The following is a 19,776-nucleotide window of genomic DNA, read 5'->3' as shown; positions in this document are numbered from 1 at the left end:
TGTGTTGTGGGTTCATTTTTCTTCCTGGAAAGCCAGTTGTTAAGCATTTGCCAGCATACCCTGGGGGTAAAACTATGGATGTTTGTAGATAAGGTGCTGATGGAAAGGGAGATCTTGAACCAATTAATCAATAAACATTTATTAAGTGCCTATTATGTGCCAGAAATTGTGTTATATGTTAAAGAAAGTGAACAATTGAGGGAATTAAATCACAGAAAAAATGGGAAGGAAGAGATAGGATACTATGTTGAAGAGGAATCCATTGGTGGTTACATGGAAAAATGGAATGAGCACTGGACTTGTTTGCATTTAACGAGACCTGGGCATCAAACTACTTCTAATACTCAGAAACTGTATGACCCTGAGCAAGTCACTAACCTTTCTAAACCTATTTTCTCATTAGTAAAATGGAGATGATAGTATCTTTCTTAAAGGGAATATTATGAGGATCATGTGAAAAATGTATGTGTAAAGAGTTCTTGAGGAGACTTTCTTTTTCAATTTGATGAGAAGTATCTTCCTCTAAATCTGAGATTCTTAAACTTTTGTGGCATGGACCCCTTTCTCAGCCTATGAACCTTTCTCAGAATCATGTTTTTAAATGCATAAAATAAAATGCATGAGATTACAAAAGAAATCAATTATATTGAAATATAGTTATAAAAATAATTTTAAAAAAAGACAAATTTGTGGATCCCTAGTTATGAGGAAGGCCCTGCTCTTCAGGAAAGGTCTGGGACCTATGAATTTAAAAAAAAAATTTTTAAACTATATTTTGATATAAATGCTTTCCTTTGTAACCTTATATATTTCATGCATTTAATAAGACATTCTGAGAAAGGATGCATGGGTTTCACCAGAAGGCCAAAAGGGTCCCGGACTCAAAAACAGTTAAGAATGCCAGCACTACAGTGTGTGAACATGCCCTGTTGGTACCTGCTTGGAAGGATTAAGGATACCAAAGTGACTGAGTCGAAGATTAATGGATTAACTCTGGTTGCTTTGGAACAGATCCACTCCTTTTGTTCTGGCCCCATAAAGGGAGTCTTTATTGCAGTCCCTTGCCCTACATCCCTCCCCACCCCCTTTTTTGTGAAGATCCCGATTTAGTTAAATTTGGACCTGGGGACCACGGACATAAAAGTGTTCTATATGATGTTCTATGCACAAGAGTCTGCAACTTCCTCCTCTCCTTTCTCTTTCTCCTCCTTGCCGTCTGATCACCTCCCCTCACCCCCATGGATTCTGCTATTGGCAGTGAGTGGCTGAACCATTTTGCCTCTGGAGAGGAAAGAGTCATATGTCCCCTTCCTACAGAAGATATGAGATTTCATGGATGATTTCAAATTCAAAGACCTAGTCTTCTAGAAAAAAAAAAAGAAGAAGAAAAAGAAATTCTTGGACTCAGCTTCTTAGAGAGAAAAGAATTATGCATGTGGCCCTAGGAACAGCTGGAGTCTGAGCCAATCATGGAAAGCAAAAATCTGGACTTCGCCCTTTGCCACTAATACAAGTTATTCAAATGGTTTAGATCCAATGGGAAAGGCATTCTCCTCTTTAGTAATTGGGAATTTACTTCCTTATGAGTCTATTCCAAGCCCTTAGGGTCATACCATAATGTGGGAGTGAATAAGGGACTCAGTGGAATGGTAGGTTGTTACATCTCTGGCAACCCCAAATTTGTTTCCTTTCCAAGATGAATCCAAACCACAAGTGGCATTACGAATTCCAACACTGTATAGGTTCCTGGGGTGAAGGTGAGACACTGAAAGAGAGAAGAAAATTTTGTTGCTTCTTTTAGAACTTTTGGAAGTCCTTTATGTAGTTTTGAATTTTCTGTAGGTTGAAATAAAGCCTGTGTTCTTGTTCCTATGCATTGTTATTTTGAGTCCTTGGGGAACTGGGGCCCTTTTATTCACCGTGGTGGAGACCTAGGCATGAGCTAGATTCTAAGCTTCCTGGGATAATCTTTGATGGGAGTAGAATAATCCAAAGAGTTATGATTTACACAGTAATTCCCTCTACAAGACTAGATCCAGTCCATGTAAATTAGAACTTGGGATCTGAGTTTTGGGTTACATATTTGAAAGAACTGTGGAGTCCAGGCAAACTCTGGTCTTTGATAAGTAGGATTAATAGATATGAATTTAATCTATACTCCTTGTTGCTCAAATAGTATAATGAATTTAATGGACTCCAAATAAACAAATAATGAGCCTTACCTCACTCAAAGTAAGAACCTGAAAAGGCCTTAGCCTAAAAGGGCCAGGGTCTCCCATTGCATCATGGGTCATCTCCAGTTCTCCTGAGGAATATCTGGCCACTGGACCCAGATGGCTCAGAAGGAGAAAGTGAGGTTGCACAGCCCTTCACCCAAAAGTCAACTGCAAGTCATATCATCACTTTCCTGATGCCATGGTCCTCTTCGAAAACAAAGGACCAACACAACCTGTGAGCAGACCCAAGCTGCCTGAACGAGGACCCAGCCAGCTAAGTAACTGAGCTCGCACTCTCCCTCTTCTCCTCTCCAAAGGAAGGTAAATTTGGAAATAAATCCTAATTAATTGCAGGATATTGTCTTGTATTCATCTTGAGAGTCAGCCAGAGGTAGTATGGGAGAAGAAGAGAACCAGATTATAAAATAGTAAGAAAGCCTAGATTTGATTCTTTGCTCTATTACTCTCTAGGCATGTGAATAGGAGTAAGTCACATATTTCTCTGATCCTCAGTTTTGTTCATTATCATTATAATATTTGCCTTATACAAGGATGCCACAAGGATAGGAAATCTAAAGAGGTGATGATAAAGAAGACTATCAATGTTAATTTATTTTACTTTGGGAGTCTAGAAATAGGAGGATGGCTTTATGACCCATAGAGAACACTTCTTGAAAATGCTCCTCCATCTCCCATTTCACAACTGGGGTCAAACATCGAAGGATTTGGTTAAGCAATGGTCACAAAACTCATGTTGCTTTCAACATTTCCTCTTCATCTCTAGTCATCTGTGTCTTAAAAAATTGCTCGTCAGATTTGTCATATAAGCAATAAGGATTATTTTTGAAAATGAATGACAGTGATTTTTTCAGTGTTTGTCATAAAACTAGAAATGGATTAATGTTCTCAGAATGGAAAAAAATTAATGAATTTATTAGGTATGGTCTCATTTAGGGTTTTGTTTTCAAGGTTTATCATTTGCCTAGAGCAGTGGTTTTGAAACTTTTTTGGTCTTAGGACACCTTTACACTCTTAAAAATGATTGAGAACCCCCACCGAAGAGCTTTTGTTTATTTGGTTTAGAGCTATCAATATTTGCTGTATTAGAAATGGAAGCATCTTAGTGTTATGAAAATAGCTTTGACTTTGAAGAGCCCTTGAAGGGGTCACAGGGACCCTCAGACTACATTTTAAAAACTGTTGATCTAGAAGGAAGGAAGTATTTATTAATCTCCTACTGTGTGCCAGGTGCTGTGCTAAGTACTTCCATTTTATCTTCCCAATAACCCTGGGAGATAGGTCCCTTTATTATCCTCATTTTACAGGGGAAGAAACTGAGGCAGACAGCAATTAAGTGACTTGGTGAGGGTCCACAGCTAGTAAGTATCCAATGCTGGATTTGAGCTCCCATCTTTTTGACTCCAGGCCCAGCACTCTCTCCTCTGTGTTACCTAGTTGCCTCTAGAGGAAGATTGTCTTTGTCAATGTCATTAGTAGCAAGCAATAAAAGATCTCGAATGTTCAAATTAATTGGGAATATCTTGGTATAACAAGTCACAACCCATTTACTCTTCTTTATCCTGGGCAAGTCCTTTCTAGGTCCTCACTTAAGTTCACCACAAGTTCACAATGTGCTGGAGGCCTTCCTTCCTTTCTGCTGACATTCTGAAGATACCATTGGTGTTCTCCAAATATCTGTCATATCCTGTCCCAATTATGCAAACAGCACATCTTTTCTTTCTATTATACACTTCCCTGATGATATTCTTTCACTACTATCCTACTCTGAAGTTCTTCATTGGCTATATGGTATAGCCTGTTCACATTCACCACGAACCTCTCTCTCCATTACCCTTTGGGTAGTATTCATTTTCAATATTTTGGAAATTGTTTGGAATGTTATTTTAAATTAGACCTACATTTTAGGTGAATTTGGGGGTCATTGAGGAACTTTTTGGATTTCCTAAAGGAAATCCAGGCTGTTTTCCCCCTATTCAACTTGACAGAATGAGTAGAGAAGAAAAATTGGCATAGTAGATAGAAAGCTAGCCTCAAAGCCATGAAGACATGGGTTCAATCAAGTCTTGCCTCTGATACATATTAGTTACATAATCCTGGGCAGGTCACTTAACATCTTGGTGCCCTGAGGCAAGTTTCTAAGACTCCAAGCTATAGATAAGTTGCTGACTTGTATTGGTAGGGGAAATTTCACCACCCAGGAGTTCTCCATATCATTGAATCATAGGTCTAGTAAGTTTCTCTATATTGCAGGCCCTTTACTTTCTGCTGGAAATACAAATACAAAGACCACAACAGCTACAAAACGAACACAGTCCCTTCCCTCAAGGAGGAGATAGCATATGCATATACATGTATTCAGAATATAAGGACATACAAAATAAATACAAGGTTTTTTTGGGGGGGATAAGGTGGTGGAGAAGAAGGCACTAGTAGCTGGGAGGATTAAGCAAAGAAAAAAGATACACAATTATGGGATAAACTTGAATCCACTTGAAATGTTACAAAAACATCCATTTTTTTTCTTTATAACAGTGTGACTTAGTTACAAAATGAGTATTCACCATAGAGTGGAATTTCTTGCTATGAGTAACATATGCATTTGTAAAATGCATCCTTCACTGCACCCCCATACAGAGGGTGCCCTAGTTGTTGCTATCTTTGCCTAGCACTAGTTTTGCTGTTCCTGAACTCTTAAAGCATCCGTTACTTGCCCTTTCTCATACAACTTTGCTGCTGTTGCTTTTTCCCTGGCAGCAAGGATTCTTGCCTGTCTGTTGACTAGGACGGTAAAAACTTTACATCAAAAAGAATGAGGAAAAAGAGTGGATATCTTGGGAAAGCTGGAAATCTGCATGGTACAAATTGTAAGGAATCCAGGCTAAGCACAAAGGCAGAAGCCAGTGACTCGATTCACCCCAGTGGACTTTACCAGTCATTAATAAAAGATGAAACATAATTCAAAATTTCAGTCCTGGAAGCAGGAAATTCTTGTTAGTGGTACCATTAAAAAGAGGTGAAAGGTCATCTCCCCAAGGAAGCGAGTAGCCAGGAGAGGACAGAAGATACACACCAACCCTCAGGAGTCCAAGATCCTTCAGACCTAACTCCCAGGACCTTGAAAGTGACTTATAAAGCACACCCACCCAGCTGGCCACCCATTCATCAATTCTCAGGGGAAAACAGGAAATCTCAGAAGCCAGTTCAAGTTCCCAGATGGATTTGGAAAAGAATGAAACCATTTCAGTGACATTGCTGTGGTGACATTTTAGGAGAGGAACTTTTTTTTAAAGGCTATGTTTTGGTGTCCCAGTGGTCACACACACACAGAGTAGAAAAGAATAAGGGACCTGAACAATGAGACCGGAATCAGCAACACCCCCTCTTACTCTTTCTCTACTCCTTCCCACTCTCCTTGAATAAGAAAATACATGTAGTTTTTTTTTTTTCTTGGAAGTTTCCCGTGGAGGAAGCCTAGAGTTAGAATCTTAATGCTTATTCTCCAAACCAGAGGGATAGTAAAGAAATTAGGAATGGACTCCTGATTTCAATTATAGAGAAAATTCCCCAGTCAGGAAACTCCTTCTATTAACACAGTTAGAACCTTCCTCTATCAATCTTAGAGAGTGATCTGGGGCTCTAAGAGATTAAATGACTTGCTTAGGGTCACACAGTCAGTATGTGATGGAGATGGGACTAGAATCCAGATCTTTCTGGCATCCTAGGCATCTCTCTCTCCTCTCTTCCACATTGCTACTCTTTCCAAATAGTTAAGCTATTTCTTTTCAACCTTCGCTCTCTGATTCTTTAAAAATTTGCTTTAAAAGATGTTTAGTTAGGGGGTGGAGCCAAGATGGCGGCTGGTAAGCAGGAACTAGTGTCAGCTCCCTAACGAGTCCCTCCAAAAACCTATAAAAAATGGCTCTGAACCAATTCTAGAACGGCAGAACCCACAAAACAGCAGAGGGAATCAGGCCTCCAGTCCAGGACAGCCTGGATGGTCTCTGGGTGAGGTCTATCCCACATGGAGCTGGGAGCTGGGAACGGAGTTGAGCAGAACACAGCCTGAACGGCGTGGATCATCCAGACCAGAAGCCGGGCGGAGGGGGCCCTAGCGCCCTGAATCAGTGAGCTGCGGCAGTTACCTGACTCCTTAACCCACAAACACCAAAGACTGCGGAGAAGGTTAGTGGGAAAAGCTGCAGGAGTAGGAGTTCGCGATTCGGATTCCAGCCCCAGGGGCAGCGGAGGTGGGGCAGCTACAGCTGTTGTTACTTCCAGCTCCAGGCCCACCTGGTGGGAGGAATTAAGTGGTGGATCAGAGCAGGAGTGCAATAGCCTGCTGAAGATCTAAGCCCAGTCCTGGTTGGGGGTTGGGGAAGGAGCAGTGCTGGTGTGGTAGAGCTGGCACCTCCCCCCCAAACGTGGAACATAGAACTCTGTAGTCTACAAGCAGTCATACCCCACTGAAAAACTCAAAGGTCAAGTTAGTTGGCTGGCAATATGGCCAGGCAGTGAAAACACACCGAGATTCAGTCTCAGACTTTGCATTCTTTCTTTGCTGACAAAGAAGACCAAAACATACAGCCTAAAGAAATCAATAAAGTGCAAGAGCCTACACCAAAAGCCTCCAAGAAAAACATGAACTGGTCCCAGGCCATGGAATAGCTCAAAAAGGATTTGGAAAAGCAAGTTAGAGAAGCAGAGGAAAAATTGGGAAGAGAAATGAGAAGGATGTGAGAAAACCATGAAAAACAAGTCAATGACTGGCTAAAGGAGACCCAAAAAAATACCGAAAAATACACTGAAGAAAACAACACCTTAAAAAACAGACTAACTCAAATGGCAAAAGAGCTCCAAAAAGCCAATGAGGAGAAGAATGCCTTGAAAGGCAGAATTAGCCAAATGGAAAGGGAGGTCCAAAAGACCACTGAAGAAAATACTACTTTAAAAATTAGATTGGAGCAAGTGGAAGCTAGTGATTTTATGAGAAATCAAGATATTATAAAACAGAACCAAAGGAATGAAAAAATGGAAGATAATGTGAAATATCTCATTGGAAAAGCCACTGACCTGGAAAATAGATCCAGGAGAGATAATTTAGAAATTATTGGACTACCTGAAAGCCATGATCAAAAAAAGAGCCTAGATATCATCTTTCAAGAAATTATCAAGCAGAACTGCCCTGATATTCTAGAGCCACAGGGAAAATAGAAATTGAAAGAATCCATCGATCACCTCCTCAAATAGATCCCAAAAAGAAATCTCCCAGGAATATTGTCGCCAAATTCCAGAGCTCCCAGATCAAGGAGAAAATACTGCAGGCAGCCAGAAAGAAACAATTTGAGTATTGTGGAAACCCAATCAGAATAACCCAAGATCTGGCAGCCTCTACATTAAGAGATCGAAGGGCTTGGAATACAATATTCTGGAGGTCAATGGAGCTAGGATTAAAACCTAGAGTCACCTACCCAGCAAAACTGAGTATCATGCTCCAAGGCAAAATAGGGACTTTCACTAAAATAGAGGACTTTCAAGCTTTCTCAGTAAAAAGACCAGAACTGAATAGAAAATTTGACTTTCAAACACAAGAATCAAGAGAAGCATGAAAAGGTAATCAAGAAAAAGAACAAGAAAAAGAAATTGCAAGGGACTTACTAAAGGTGAACTGTTTTGTTGACATTCCTACATGGAAAGATGATGTGTATGATTCGTGAGACCTCAGTATTAGGGTAGCTGAAGGGAATATGCATACATATATGTTTATGTATATATATGGGTGAATGTTTATGTATGTATATATCTATTTGTGTATATATATATATATATATATATATATATATATATATATATATAGGGAGAGAGAGAGAGAGAGGGAGAGAGAGAGAGGGAGAGAGAGAGAGGGAGAGAGTGGACACAGGGTGAGTTGAAGATGAAGGGAAGATATCTAAAAGAAATAAAATCAAATTAAGGGATGAGAGAGGAACATACTGAAAGAGGGAGATAAGGAGAGATAGAATGGGATGGATTATCTCCCATAAAGGTGGCAAGAGGAAGCAGTTCTGTGGGAGGAGGGAGAGGCGGATGAGGGGGGAATGAGTGAACATTGCTCTCATCAGATTTGGCCTAAGGAGGGAATACCATACATACCCAATTGGGAATCTTACCCCACAGGAAAGAAGAGGGAAGAAGACAAAAAAAATGGGGGGGATGATGGAGGGGAGGGCAGATGGGGGTGGAGGTAGTCAAAAACAAACACTTTCGAAAGGGGACAGGGTCAAGGGAGAAAATTCAATAAAGGGGGATGGGTTGGGAAGGAGCAAAATATAGTTAGTCTTTTACAACATGAGTATTGTGGAAGGGTTATACATAATGATACACATGTGGCCTATGTTGAATTGCTTGACTTCTTAGGGAGGGTGGGTGGGAAGGGAAGAGAGGAGAGAATTTGGAACTCAAAGTTTTAAAAACAGATGTTCAAAAACAAACAAAAATGTTTTTGCATGCAACAAGAAAATAAGATACACAGGCAATGGGGCGTAAAAATTTATCTTGCCCTACAAGAAAGGAAGGGAAAAGGGGATGGGATGGGAGGGGAGTGGGGTGACAGAGGGGAGCGCTGACTGGGGAACAGGGCAACCAGAATATATGCCATCTTGGAGTGGGGGGGAGGGTAGAAATGGGGAGAAAATTTGGAATCCAAACTCTTGTGAAAATCAATGCTGAAAACTAAATATGTTAAATAAATTTTTAAAAAAATGCAAAAAAAAAAGAAAAAAAAGATGTTTAGTTAGCAGAGGGAAAAGGAGGAATGTCTGCATGGAATCATGGACTATTAGACCCTGGTGAAGTGGAATGAGCTCTGTTCTAGAATCAAGGGATAGAACTGGGTTCAAATCCCAGCTCTGATGATCAATAATTGTGGGACTTTGGGCTAGTTGCTTCAACTCCGTGGGCTGAGTTTAATAAACTCATAAATAAATAAAATAAAGGGGATGGGGATGGCCTGGATGCCCTCTGAGATTGCTTTCACCTTTAGACCTCCAGAGAGGAAAGGGCCCTTAGAGCTAGAGCTATGTGGTCTGGAACAAGTTCCATTGGAAGACTTAGAACTTGACAATCCAACCCTTTTATCTTACAGAAGACAAAAAAAAACCTAGATTTCACTTTTTTAGATAGAGATATAAAGGAAACTGAAGGTGATTCATAGCTTAACAAGTCAGATGAAAAACTAAAACATTCCGTTTAAAAATGATTGAATTTAAACATCCAAATAAGCTTTTGTCTGCTTATTCTTAACCCATTCAAGTTGAAGGTCTATTTTGGTCTTCTAAATGGTAGCTTGAGAAACTAGATAGTCCAACTCTTTGGTTTTACAGATGAGGAAATTGAGGCTTACAGAGATGAAATGCTTTGCCCAAGATGATAGAACTTGGAAATAGCAGACCTACTGGATCCAGGTCCCTTGACTTTAAGCTCAGTTCTTTCCAGGCATCACTTATTAATAAAACTGACTTTGACTTTAAATTGGAAACGCACAAGTGTGGCTAGCTAGTTATAGGTTTCACCGGTTTTAGCACAAAGTGTCAGCAGCAACTCTGCACAAAAATTTAGGGAAGGCAAGTCCACTGTGAGCAGTTTTCCCTGGGGCAACTAGGTGAGTCAGCAAGACTCATCTTCCTGAGTTCAAATCTGGCCTCAGACACTTACTAGCTGTGTGACCGTGGGCAACTCACTTAATCCTGTTTGTCTCAGTTTCCTTAAAATGAGCTGGAGAAGGAAATGATGAACCACTTCAGTATCTCTGGTAAAGAAAACCCTAAATGGGGACATGAAGAGTTAGATACAACTGAAAATTACTAAACAACAAAAAGAAATGGAGAAGGAGAAAGCAGTAGTCTTAGGAGGAATATGTTATTGGTTTAACTTAAGCAGTGGTGAGGATAGGTTTAAACTACCTGGGGAACCAGCTTCAAGAGCTCTAACTAGGGTGGTGTGAGTGAGGATTGACCAGGCACCAGGACGGTGGGACATTATTTCTTCAGGGAGGTTGCCTTCTCAGGACTTTTGTTTGTCCCAGGCTCCTTACCGCATGGGCTTCTGTCAGAATGTGCCCTGGAGGAAATGGATAGGGTGAGATAAAGCTGGTAGTGGGGAGAGGCAGACCCCAGGATTGGGGTAAGAGATCAGGATTGTAAACATCAGTGTGCTGAGGATGGATGAATCCTTCCATTGACAGCACCAGCCTCTAACCCTATGGAGGCTGGGGTAGAGAAGGGTTCTTCAGAAAGACTTGTACCCGCAAATGGACTATTCTCTATGTTTCTATTATTACCATCTCCACTATACCACCATGTTCCTCTCCTCCCTATTCTTTTTGTCTCTGATTAAAAAACAAAACAAAATGAACAAAATCCCAGAAATCCCCAGAAACAAACAAAACAAAACCTTTAGTTAAGCTTTCTGATAATTCCCACCTCTAAAGATATCTAAGCCTGGTTTTTGCCAGTAGCACTCTAAAACCTAGAGTTTATACCAGGGGCGTGCTAGTAAATGTTTAACAGCCAGCTCTGGGGATAAGCGGGGAGGTGTAAGTACAACACACTTTTAAATTTAAACTGCATTATTAAAATTTTCTCCCTCACTTTCTCAAGTGTGAACAATCAACATAGCAATATATCAAGCCCTGATCTGTAGCGTTTATCATCAATTCCAAGGTATACATGCTTACACTGAAAATTTAACTATTGACTCTCAGAAGTTATTTAGAGCTTTCTACAGTACACTCCTGGCTACTACTGTGATCAATGAGTATCTGAGGGCTTTGTGAACATCTCATCAATCCTTAAAGTGTGTTGATGTATTACTTAAGTGTAAAGTGTTGGAGTTTCTCATTTCATGGGTAAGACAACTGAAAACCTTAAACGTTCAATCGGTGGTCCATTCCAGGGAGAGGAAGCAGAAGTAAAAACGCTTCCCCTTCTTCCACCTTTGCCTCTTGGTTACATTTGCTGTTGTTCAGTAGTGCTTGACTCTTCGTGACCCTATTTGGAGTTTTCTTGTCAAAGACACCAGAGTGGTTTGCTATTTCCTTTTCCAGATGAGTAACTGAGGCAAACAGGGTTAAGTGACTTGCCCAAGGTCACACAGCTACTTATGAAGAGGAGTCTTTCTGATTCCAAGCCCAGTGCTCTACCCGCTATGCCAGCTAGCTCCCCCTCTCTTGGATACATTAAAGAGTTTCAAACTAAGAGTTTAGAGGCATCCTTTGTAATGTCAGCTCTGACTTGCTCTTGGTAATGTGAAAATCATGTGGCTGCTCTGTGTCCTGTAGCTTTTGGTCCTTGTAAATTGAGGCTTGTAAATTGCTTTATTCTTCTTGATTTTTTTAACAGCCAAGGACAATATGAAGATTAGGATAATTTGAAGAGGTGGCACAGTACATAGGATGAGCTGGGTTCAGATCCTGCCTCTGACACCTATGGGCTTTTTAATCTAGATCTGTGATTGTTTTGGAAAAGGAAACCTTCCACCAAGGCAGATAGGCAGCTGCTTTCAATTTACAGTGTTAGGGAGTTTCTCCTCCTCCTCCTTCTTCTTCTTCTCCCTCCCTCTCTTTCTCTCTCTCTCTCTGACATACACACACACACACACATACACACAGACACACACACACAGATAGAGCTTTGATTAGGTATCCTCACAGAGGTTATGGTAAGGTTAAAATAAGATAACATGTGTAAATGTGTAACTACACTCCTTATACCTGTAAAGCTCTTTGCAAACCTTAAAACACTATTAATATCAGTTTTCCTCCTCTTCAACCTCCTTCTCTTCTTCCTTTTCTTCCTCCTTCTTCCTTATCATCATCATCATTATTATGCATGAACCACCATTCTATGAAGTATTTTTATCATTGTGACCCACAGAAATGTGCTTGTCTATCTTATTTCCTCCAGTAAGCCCTAAGGTTCTTAAGGGTAGGGACTGTGTCCACTGTTTAATCTGTCTCCCTCATATACTGCTCCCGCTACTTTTGTGGGCACTTGTTAAATAATGGCCCTCTGTCTGGCTGATTAGACCTGTGTGGTATAATGAAAGGAGTTACTGACCTGGTTTGAATCCAAGCTCTGACCTTTACTTTCTTTGTGGGCCTGGACAACTCTTAGGTACCCCTTTTGAACTCCAGTTTCCACATGTACAAAATGGGAATACTTAGGATAGCTATCAAACAGGTATTGTGAGGATGTGAGGAAAATGCTTTGAAAACCTTCAAATACTATGTAAATGTGAGTTATTATTATCACAGGCATTAAAGACCTTTTGCCCATTTTGGCATTAAAAAATTAAAATGGATTAATTCTCACAATGTTTCATTTAGTGGTTGATGGATGTCATTCCCTTAGTCTTCATGCTGGCAGAGGCTAGTCCCAGGGTAAGGAGCAGTGACAATTTGATTCAACAAAGGCTGTGACACAAAATTAGTAGTCAAGGACTCCAGCATATGGATAGTTCATCAAAGAAATGTCTGTCCAAGTTCAAGTCCTCTTCCAATTCTTATTGGATGACTCCCTTGGCCAAAGCCAACTTGAGGCAGCCAAGACAATTTTTCATAGAAACTGATGGTGACGGTGCTGTCAAGATACATTTTTTTCCATGGGCTGTTTCCCATTTTTTAATTAATTTAAAAGGCATATTTTAAATTGTCTTCAAGTGCCAGACCACAGACATGGAAATGCCATCCCAATAACAAAAAGCAGGGAGGACAATGAAAGATATATGGCACACTGATGCAGAAAATGATCCCCACACATATGCACCCAGAACAGAGGCTCTTGGTGATACACATTCCAGCCAAAGGCTCTCCAACTTTCCAGATTTAACCAATTAAAGGGTTCTGTCCCTGATCTTTCTAAATTATTCCAAATATGGAAATCTATTTGATGCCAGAAAGAATAGGCACATGTCAATGATATTGTCCATGAATGGTTGAGGCTCCCCAGGGAATAGGTGCATCATTCCTCTATGACCTATGATTCAGGGCCTTTGGAATAAAATTGAACTCCAAAATGAGTATCTGCAATCTTTCTTCATAAACATGTGTGAGCCAATGTGCATAATTTATTTTCCTTATGCCACATACACAAGTGCATGAGCACACACACACACACGCACACAAACACTATAACATTTAAGTCTTCAATTATGGGGAAATCCAAACCACTAAGAGCCCACCAAAAGCATCAACAGACTCTAAGTAAATTAAAAGGTAAGACTTTAAAATGAGAGGCCTAGCCTAGGAGATCTTTAAGGTCCCTTGGTCTGACATGGCTACAAGGCCTATTCTTTAAACTCAACAAACATGAAGTGCCTACTGTGTGCAGGACAATATGCTAGGGGCTAGAATTACAAAGAAATAATGACAACAAAAAGCATCGTCCTTACTCTGAAGGAGTTTACATTCTATGGAAGTGCGGGGTGGTGAGAGTAGGGCTAGAGAATATAATGTGGACAAAATAAGTCAATAAAGTTTACAAAAAGTAATTTCTAGAAAGCACTAATAACTGGAGGGAATTCAAAGGCCTTGTTTATGAAGTGTCTCCCAAGATATGCTTTAAAGGAAAGTAGGGAATCCATGTTTTTAAGTCGAGTCTGGCCTTGCTCTTGGAGCACAAGGAGGTGAAATGTTATCTGGACTAAGCTTGTTTTAAAAATTAGGTTATGTTTAAATTGTTTTGTTTTTTTTTCAATTATCAAGCATTTATTTTTTCTTTCTTCCCTCCTCACACCACAGCGGCAGAGAAGCAGAAAAATAAAACCTTTGTAATAAACAATCATAGTCAGGTAAAACAAATTCCCATATTGCCCATGTCCAAAAATGTGTTTCAATCCACAGATTAGCCTATCACTTCTCAGGAGGTGGGAGTAGCCTTCTTAATCATCCTCTTCCGAAATCGTGAATGAGAATTATATTGATCAGAGTTTTCAAGTCTTTCAAAACTGTTTGCTTTTACAATGATTTGTTAGTGTACAAATTGTTATCCTGATTTTTCTCATTTTACTCATGCATATAAGTCTTCTCACTTTTCTCCAAAATTGTCCCTTTTATCATTTCTTAGAGTATAGTCCATAATATTCCATTACATTCACATCCCATAATTTGTTCAGTCATTCTCTACTTGATCATGAAAAACTAGGTCACTTTTTTAGGCCCTGGAAGATTCAGCTGTAGGACTAGGTTGTGTTTGCATGGAGTCATTTTCCCTAAATGGGAGTGAGATGTGTATAGAAGTTACTATTTATAATGTTGATTTTGAAGAAAAAATTGTAATACCCAAGTTATATAAGTTCTCAGTAATAAAACCATTAAACAGTAAATATGTTAGCTACAGACCTAGAGGCAGCCTGGCCCGGAATCAGAAAAGATCATCGCTTAAGCTCCGTCACTGCAATTCACCAGCTTGGTGACTCTGAGCAATTGAATTAATCTCTTACCTCTTCAATTTCCTCATCCGTAAAATGGAGCTGGTAAGAGTTTTACTATTCCATATGTTTGTTAAGCAGAAAATCCTTTTCAACCCTCAAAACTATATATATATATATATATATATATATATATATGTGTGTGTGTGTGTGTGTGTGTGTGTGTATGTGTGTGTGTACAGATACATATATACATACATACATATATACATACATATATACATATATAGTGTGTGTATATATGTATGTGTATATATATATATATATATATATATATATATATATATATATATATATACACACATACATACGTATATGCACAGGGGTTAGGGGCATGGCAACCCCCATGATCTAGAAAATCCGGGTAAAAGTTTTTGGCTCTCCCTTCTCATCAGAGAAGTCTCAATTATTGTGGTATTAAAAGATAAAATATATTGATATTATACAACACTATACATATATTTTATGCATTTCTGAGTCTCTAAACTTTTTTCTGCTGGCCTGCTCCATGTCATCTATGGCTTCCTCAAAACTCCCCCCAAATTCCCATTTAATTTCTTATGCCAACCCATGATAGATCAAAACTTTGATAGGGAAAATCGTGATGTGGAAGGGATAACTCTGTGTGTGCATGCGTGTGTGTGTGTGTGTGTGTGTATGTATATGTATGTGTGTGTGTCTTTTTTCTTCTTCCACTAACTCCCTTTGTTAAAGTCTTTTTGGTCTTCATGTAGGGTCTTCCCTCATCTCCTGCTCTCCTTTGGTGGTTATTGAAATCTAATACTCTATGCCAAATAAAGCACTTCTCTTCACATCTCAGCTTCAAGGTCATCCATCTCATGAAGCCTTCTTTGACTGAATGGGAGTACAATATTGATAGCCACCTATGTAGATCAAGAACTAGCAGAATATACTATTGAATTCAGAGAAGTGGGCAATGTTTGTTTACCTATCAACTCTCAGAATGGCAAATGAAGAAAAATATCCAAATAAGACTTAACTTCCGTTTTGTTTTTACTGTTTACTAAATAGTACCTGATTAATATGAATCCTTTGAATGATGATGAATTAGATCAAAGATTAGGGAAATAAACACTCACACATAACAAAGAGAAAGTATGAAAGAAGTGAAAAGAAGAAAAAAGACTCTAGGTTGAAGTAGCCTGGTGGATGGTGTGGAAACACCAGAGTGAGATGTGCTTTGAGGAGAGTCATGTTGTCCTACTGGAGAAGAAGGAAGAAGATCCTTGCCTTGGGTCCCCACTCTCCCAACTGTGATGTAGTTCACTATATTCAGGCAGGCTCCAATCATACTTCCCTTTATTTTCTGTCCATCTCACCACCTCTCTTGCGTCTGTCTTCTTCTGCCCACCCCTGTCTCCAGCTGTCCATTTCTAGAACCATAATTAAACAATATGATCATTACACTAAAAGGTGCCTTGATCTATTCCCCAAAGACTCTACTCACCATCCCAGAAACTTTTCAGACTAAAACGTGCCTTCCTAGCAACTAAATTTTTCTACTCTGTGTTAGAATGTAAGCTTCTTGAGGAAAGGAACTGTCTTTTGCATCTGTATCTCCAAGTGCTTGGCTCATCTTACAAGATTAATAAACGGTTTTCCATTCATTGATTCATCAATTTGTTGATTAATTCATCTTTTCATTTCTTCATCCATCCATTTATTCTTTCATTTTAGCAGCAGCATCTTAATCCTGTCTGGGGGGAGAGAAGGCTGTGGTAGTGAAACTAGTTATGACTACTTAGCATCCTTGTGAAAAAAGTGAAAATCAATATGGCACTGAGATGATATGGTGCATGGTGAGCTGGAATGCTAGTATTAAAACAACTGGAGTTGGGGCATTTTTTCCGTGGGGCTAGGAAGGTGGTAATTGTTTCCTGTAGTCCTACTGGGAGCATCAGCCTCTCTTCCACAGTAAGCCTACCTGTAGATAACATATGAGGCAGCTGGTGGCACAGTGGATAGAGCACTGGGCTTGGAATCAGGAAGACTTATCTTCATGAGTTCAAATCCAACTTCAGAGACTAGCTGTGTGGTCCTGGGCAAGTCACTTAAACCTGTTTGCCTCAGTTTCCTCATCTGTAAAATGATCTGGAGAAGGAAATGGCAAATCACTCCAGTATCTTTGCTAAGATAACCCCAAATGGGGTCAAGGAGAGTAGGACAGCACTGAAACAACTGGACTGAATGACAACAAGAGATAACACCTAAAGAGTGGGAGCACTGAACCTTGACACTGAGATAGGGCTGGCCCTTTGAAGGTGAATGTGGAATTGGATGCTTTGGAAAGAAGGAAATCTGAAAAGCCAGATAAGATCTGTTCATTGTGGAAGTCCTGTAGCTCCCTTTGCCAACAGGTGTGCAGTTGCCAGAGGCTGCAGGCCCTGAAAGTCAAAGACAGTTGAACGCTTGCATTCATTTCAACATGATAATGCTTATTTGCACATATTTTTCCAGCTGTCCATGAGGCCATGGTAACCCTTCAAGTAATGTTTCTCCCGTGTAGCACTTTCCTGAAAAATTTAGAGTCTATTTGAAAAGAAAATGTTCAACAATCCAGGTCACTTCCCCTAAATGCTAATCTAATCTAATCAAATCCAATCAATTGAATCTAATCTAGGGGCTCTTCACTTAGCCTGGGGAGATTTGACCCTTGAAAACCCAATTCCAGAGTAACCAAAAATTCATGAATTACCCAACAGGAAGTTGTGGAATGGAAGTAATGTTGAGTAAGCACAGTAAGTAAGCCTCATAGATAACAACAGACAGTGAGCTCCCAGAGAGACTTTGCCTTTCCTCATATCCCCAGCACTTAGTACAATGCCTGGTAGATTATAGGTATTTAATAAATGGTTGTTGACGGGATAATGATCTACTGATGACATCTTCATGGTTGATATCTTTTAGAGGAAATGATGTACAGTGAATGGATAGATCACTGGACTTGGAATCGGGAAGATGGGTTCAAATCCTACCTAAGGCATTTAATAGCTATATGACCCTAAGCCACTTATCATCTGCAGGACTCATTCTTCTCATCTGTAAAATAAGAGAGTTGAATTCAGTGACCTTTAAAGCTCCTGCCAGCTCTAAATTTATGATTCCATGATTTGCTTCCCTTTGGGGGCAGTCTAGTAAAACTTTTCAGATTGTTGCTTTCACCATAGTCAAAAGTTAAGACATACATGCAATGCTTACGCAAAAATTAATAAATGAGACAATTTCAAACCTGATTAGCAACAAGATCCCACTAATGTACCTTAGGCTGTAAATGTTTTAGTCTCTGATCTATGGATTTACTATTTGGTCCTGGAGTTCCTGATGGTTAAGAGGCTTGTGTATTCTTAAGGACAAAACAATGAAGGAGAAATGTGATGTGTGGGGTAGTATTCCTCAATCCCAATCCCTTCCCCCTTTTTGTCTCAATTTATCCAGTAGGTTAGAATGTTGGCTGTGTTTCAAGCACCTTGCAAAGGAATGATGAAAATGGCCGAGAGACAGTCTCAGGCTGTGATTGTGGTTAGTCAGGTTGTCGTGAGAGACAACAAAGCAATTGAATACCCTACCTGGCCTGGGCCCAGGGACCTTCCAGTTAAGCCTGACCTGAGGTAAGCACAAAGGACCCATGCACCATGACTTGAAAATGTGGCTGGGTCTATTTACTTTTCAGCACAGGAGGAAATTGGAAACAGAAGATCGGATTGCCATTTGAAGCCCTCTCTGAGTTAATTAATCAAGGGGTGTGTGTTGGGGCGGGGCGGGGGGTACCCACTGGATGGAAAATAGTGAGGTGGGAAGTATAGACAGTAGAAGTATTCTTACTCAGTGGATCCAGCAGCATCTCTAGAAATTCAGGTACCCATTTTGTCATTTGCTTTGTGATCTCATATTAATCACTTAGCTTCCTGGTTTCCAAGTTTTAGATTCTATAAAGTATAGGTTTCAGGGCTAACAGACATTGTATGTGTTATATCCCTAGATTGTAACTTCCTGAGGGTAAACATTGTTCCATTTCTCATCTTTGTATTGCTAGCTTGTTGGTGGTTAATAGAAGGGTTTTCTAAAAAACAACATTATTTGTCCAATGTGTTTTAACAAGACACTAATAAGTAATTAGAAAACACTTTTAAGTCAATTGATCAGTCAAATAAAGATAGCAGTATGGGAACTGCAGGGGAATTTTTTTTTCAATTTGACTCAAGTATACCATAGGTCAGGCATTATGCTAGGCACTGGGGATGCAAAGATAAAAGAAAAAAAATCCCTGACTTCAATGATTTCACATTCTATTGATGATGATGAAGCCAACATCTTTTTTATTTTTTCTTAATTACATGTATACAACAATTTTCAACATTTGCTGTTTACAATTTGAGTTCCAAATTCTCTCCCTCCATCCTTTGTCTTCCCCCTCCTTGATAAGGTAAGCAATTTGATGTAGATTGTGTATATACAGTCATGCAAAACATTTCCATATTAGCCATGTTGCAAAAGAAAATTCAGACCAAAAAGAAAAAAACAACAACTGAGAATCATAAAGTAAAAAAAAAGCATGCTTCAATCTGCATTCAACATTTTAGGAGACAAAGGATCATAATGGATAGTCCAGTGGTAGAAAGGATACTAGATCAGAAATCAGAAGAATTGGGTTCCAGTCCCAGCTCTGCCAATAGGCTTAATACCTGTATGACCTGAGTCAATTAGCTTTTGGGGGCCTAAATTTCCTTAAGGAAAATTACAGATTTGAGTGAGATGATTTCCAAGGGTCCTTTCAATTATAAAATCCTATAATTCTCACTGAGATTCAGATTGCCTGAATGATAATGAGTCTCAGGTTTTGTGAATGATAAAGAAATGATTATCATAACCCTGCCTACCTCACAAGGTTGTGGTCAGGATCAAGTCATATACATAAAGTTCTTTGCAACAATTAAATGCTAGACAAATGAAAGTTAATAATAAATTATCATGATAATAGGAAAAAAAGTCTTCTCTGTGATAGATTCTGGAATGGATGGGGAGAAGAGAAAACATTCAG

Source organism: Trichosurus vulpecula, chromosome 8 (assembly GCF_011100635.1).
Source record: "Trichosurus vulpecula isolate mTriVul1 chromosome 8, mTriVul1.pri, whole genome shotgun sequence".
Classification (NCBI taxonomy): domain Eukaryota; kingdom Metazoa; phylum Chordata; class Mammalia; order Diprotodontia; family Phalangeridae; genus Trichosurus; species Trichosurus vulpecula.
The sequence above is the reverse complement of the archived record's forward strand: the minus strand, read 5'-3'. Positions refer to the sequence as shown.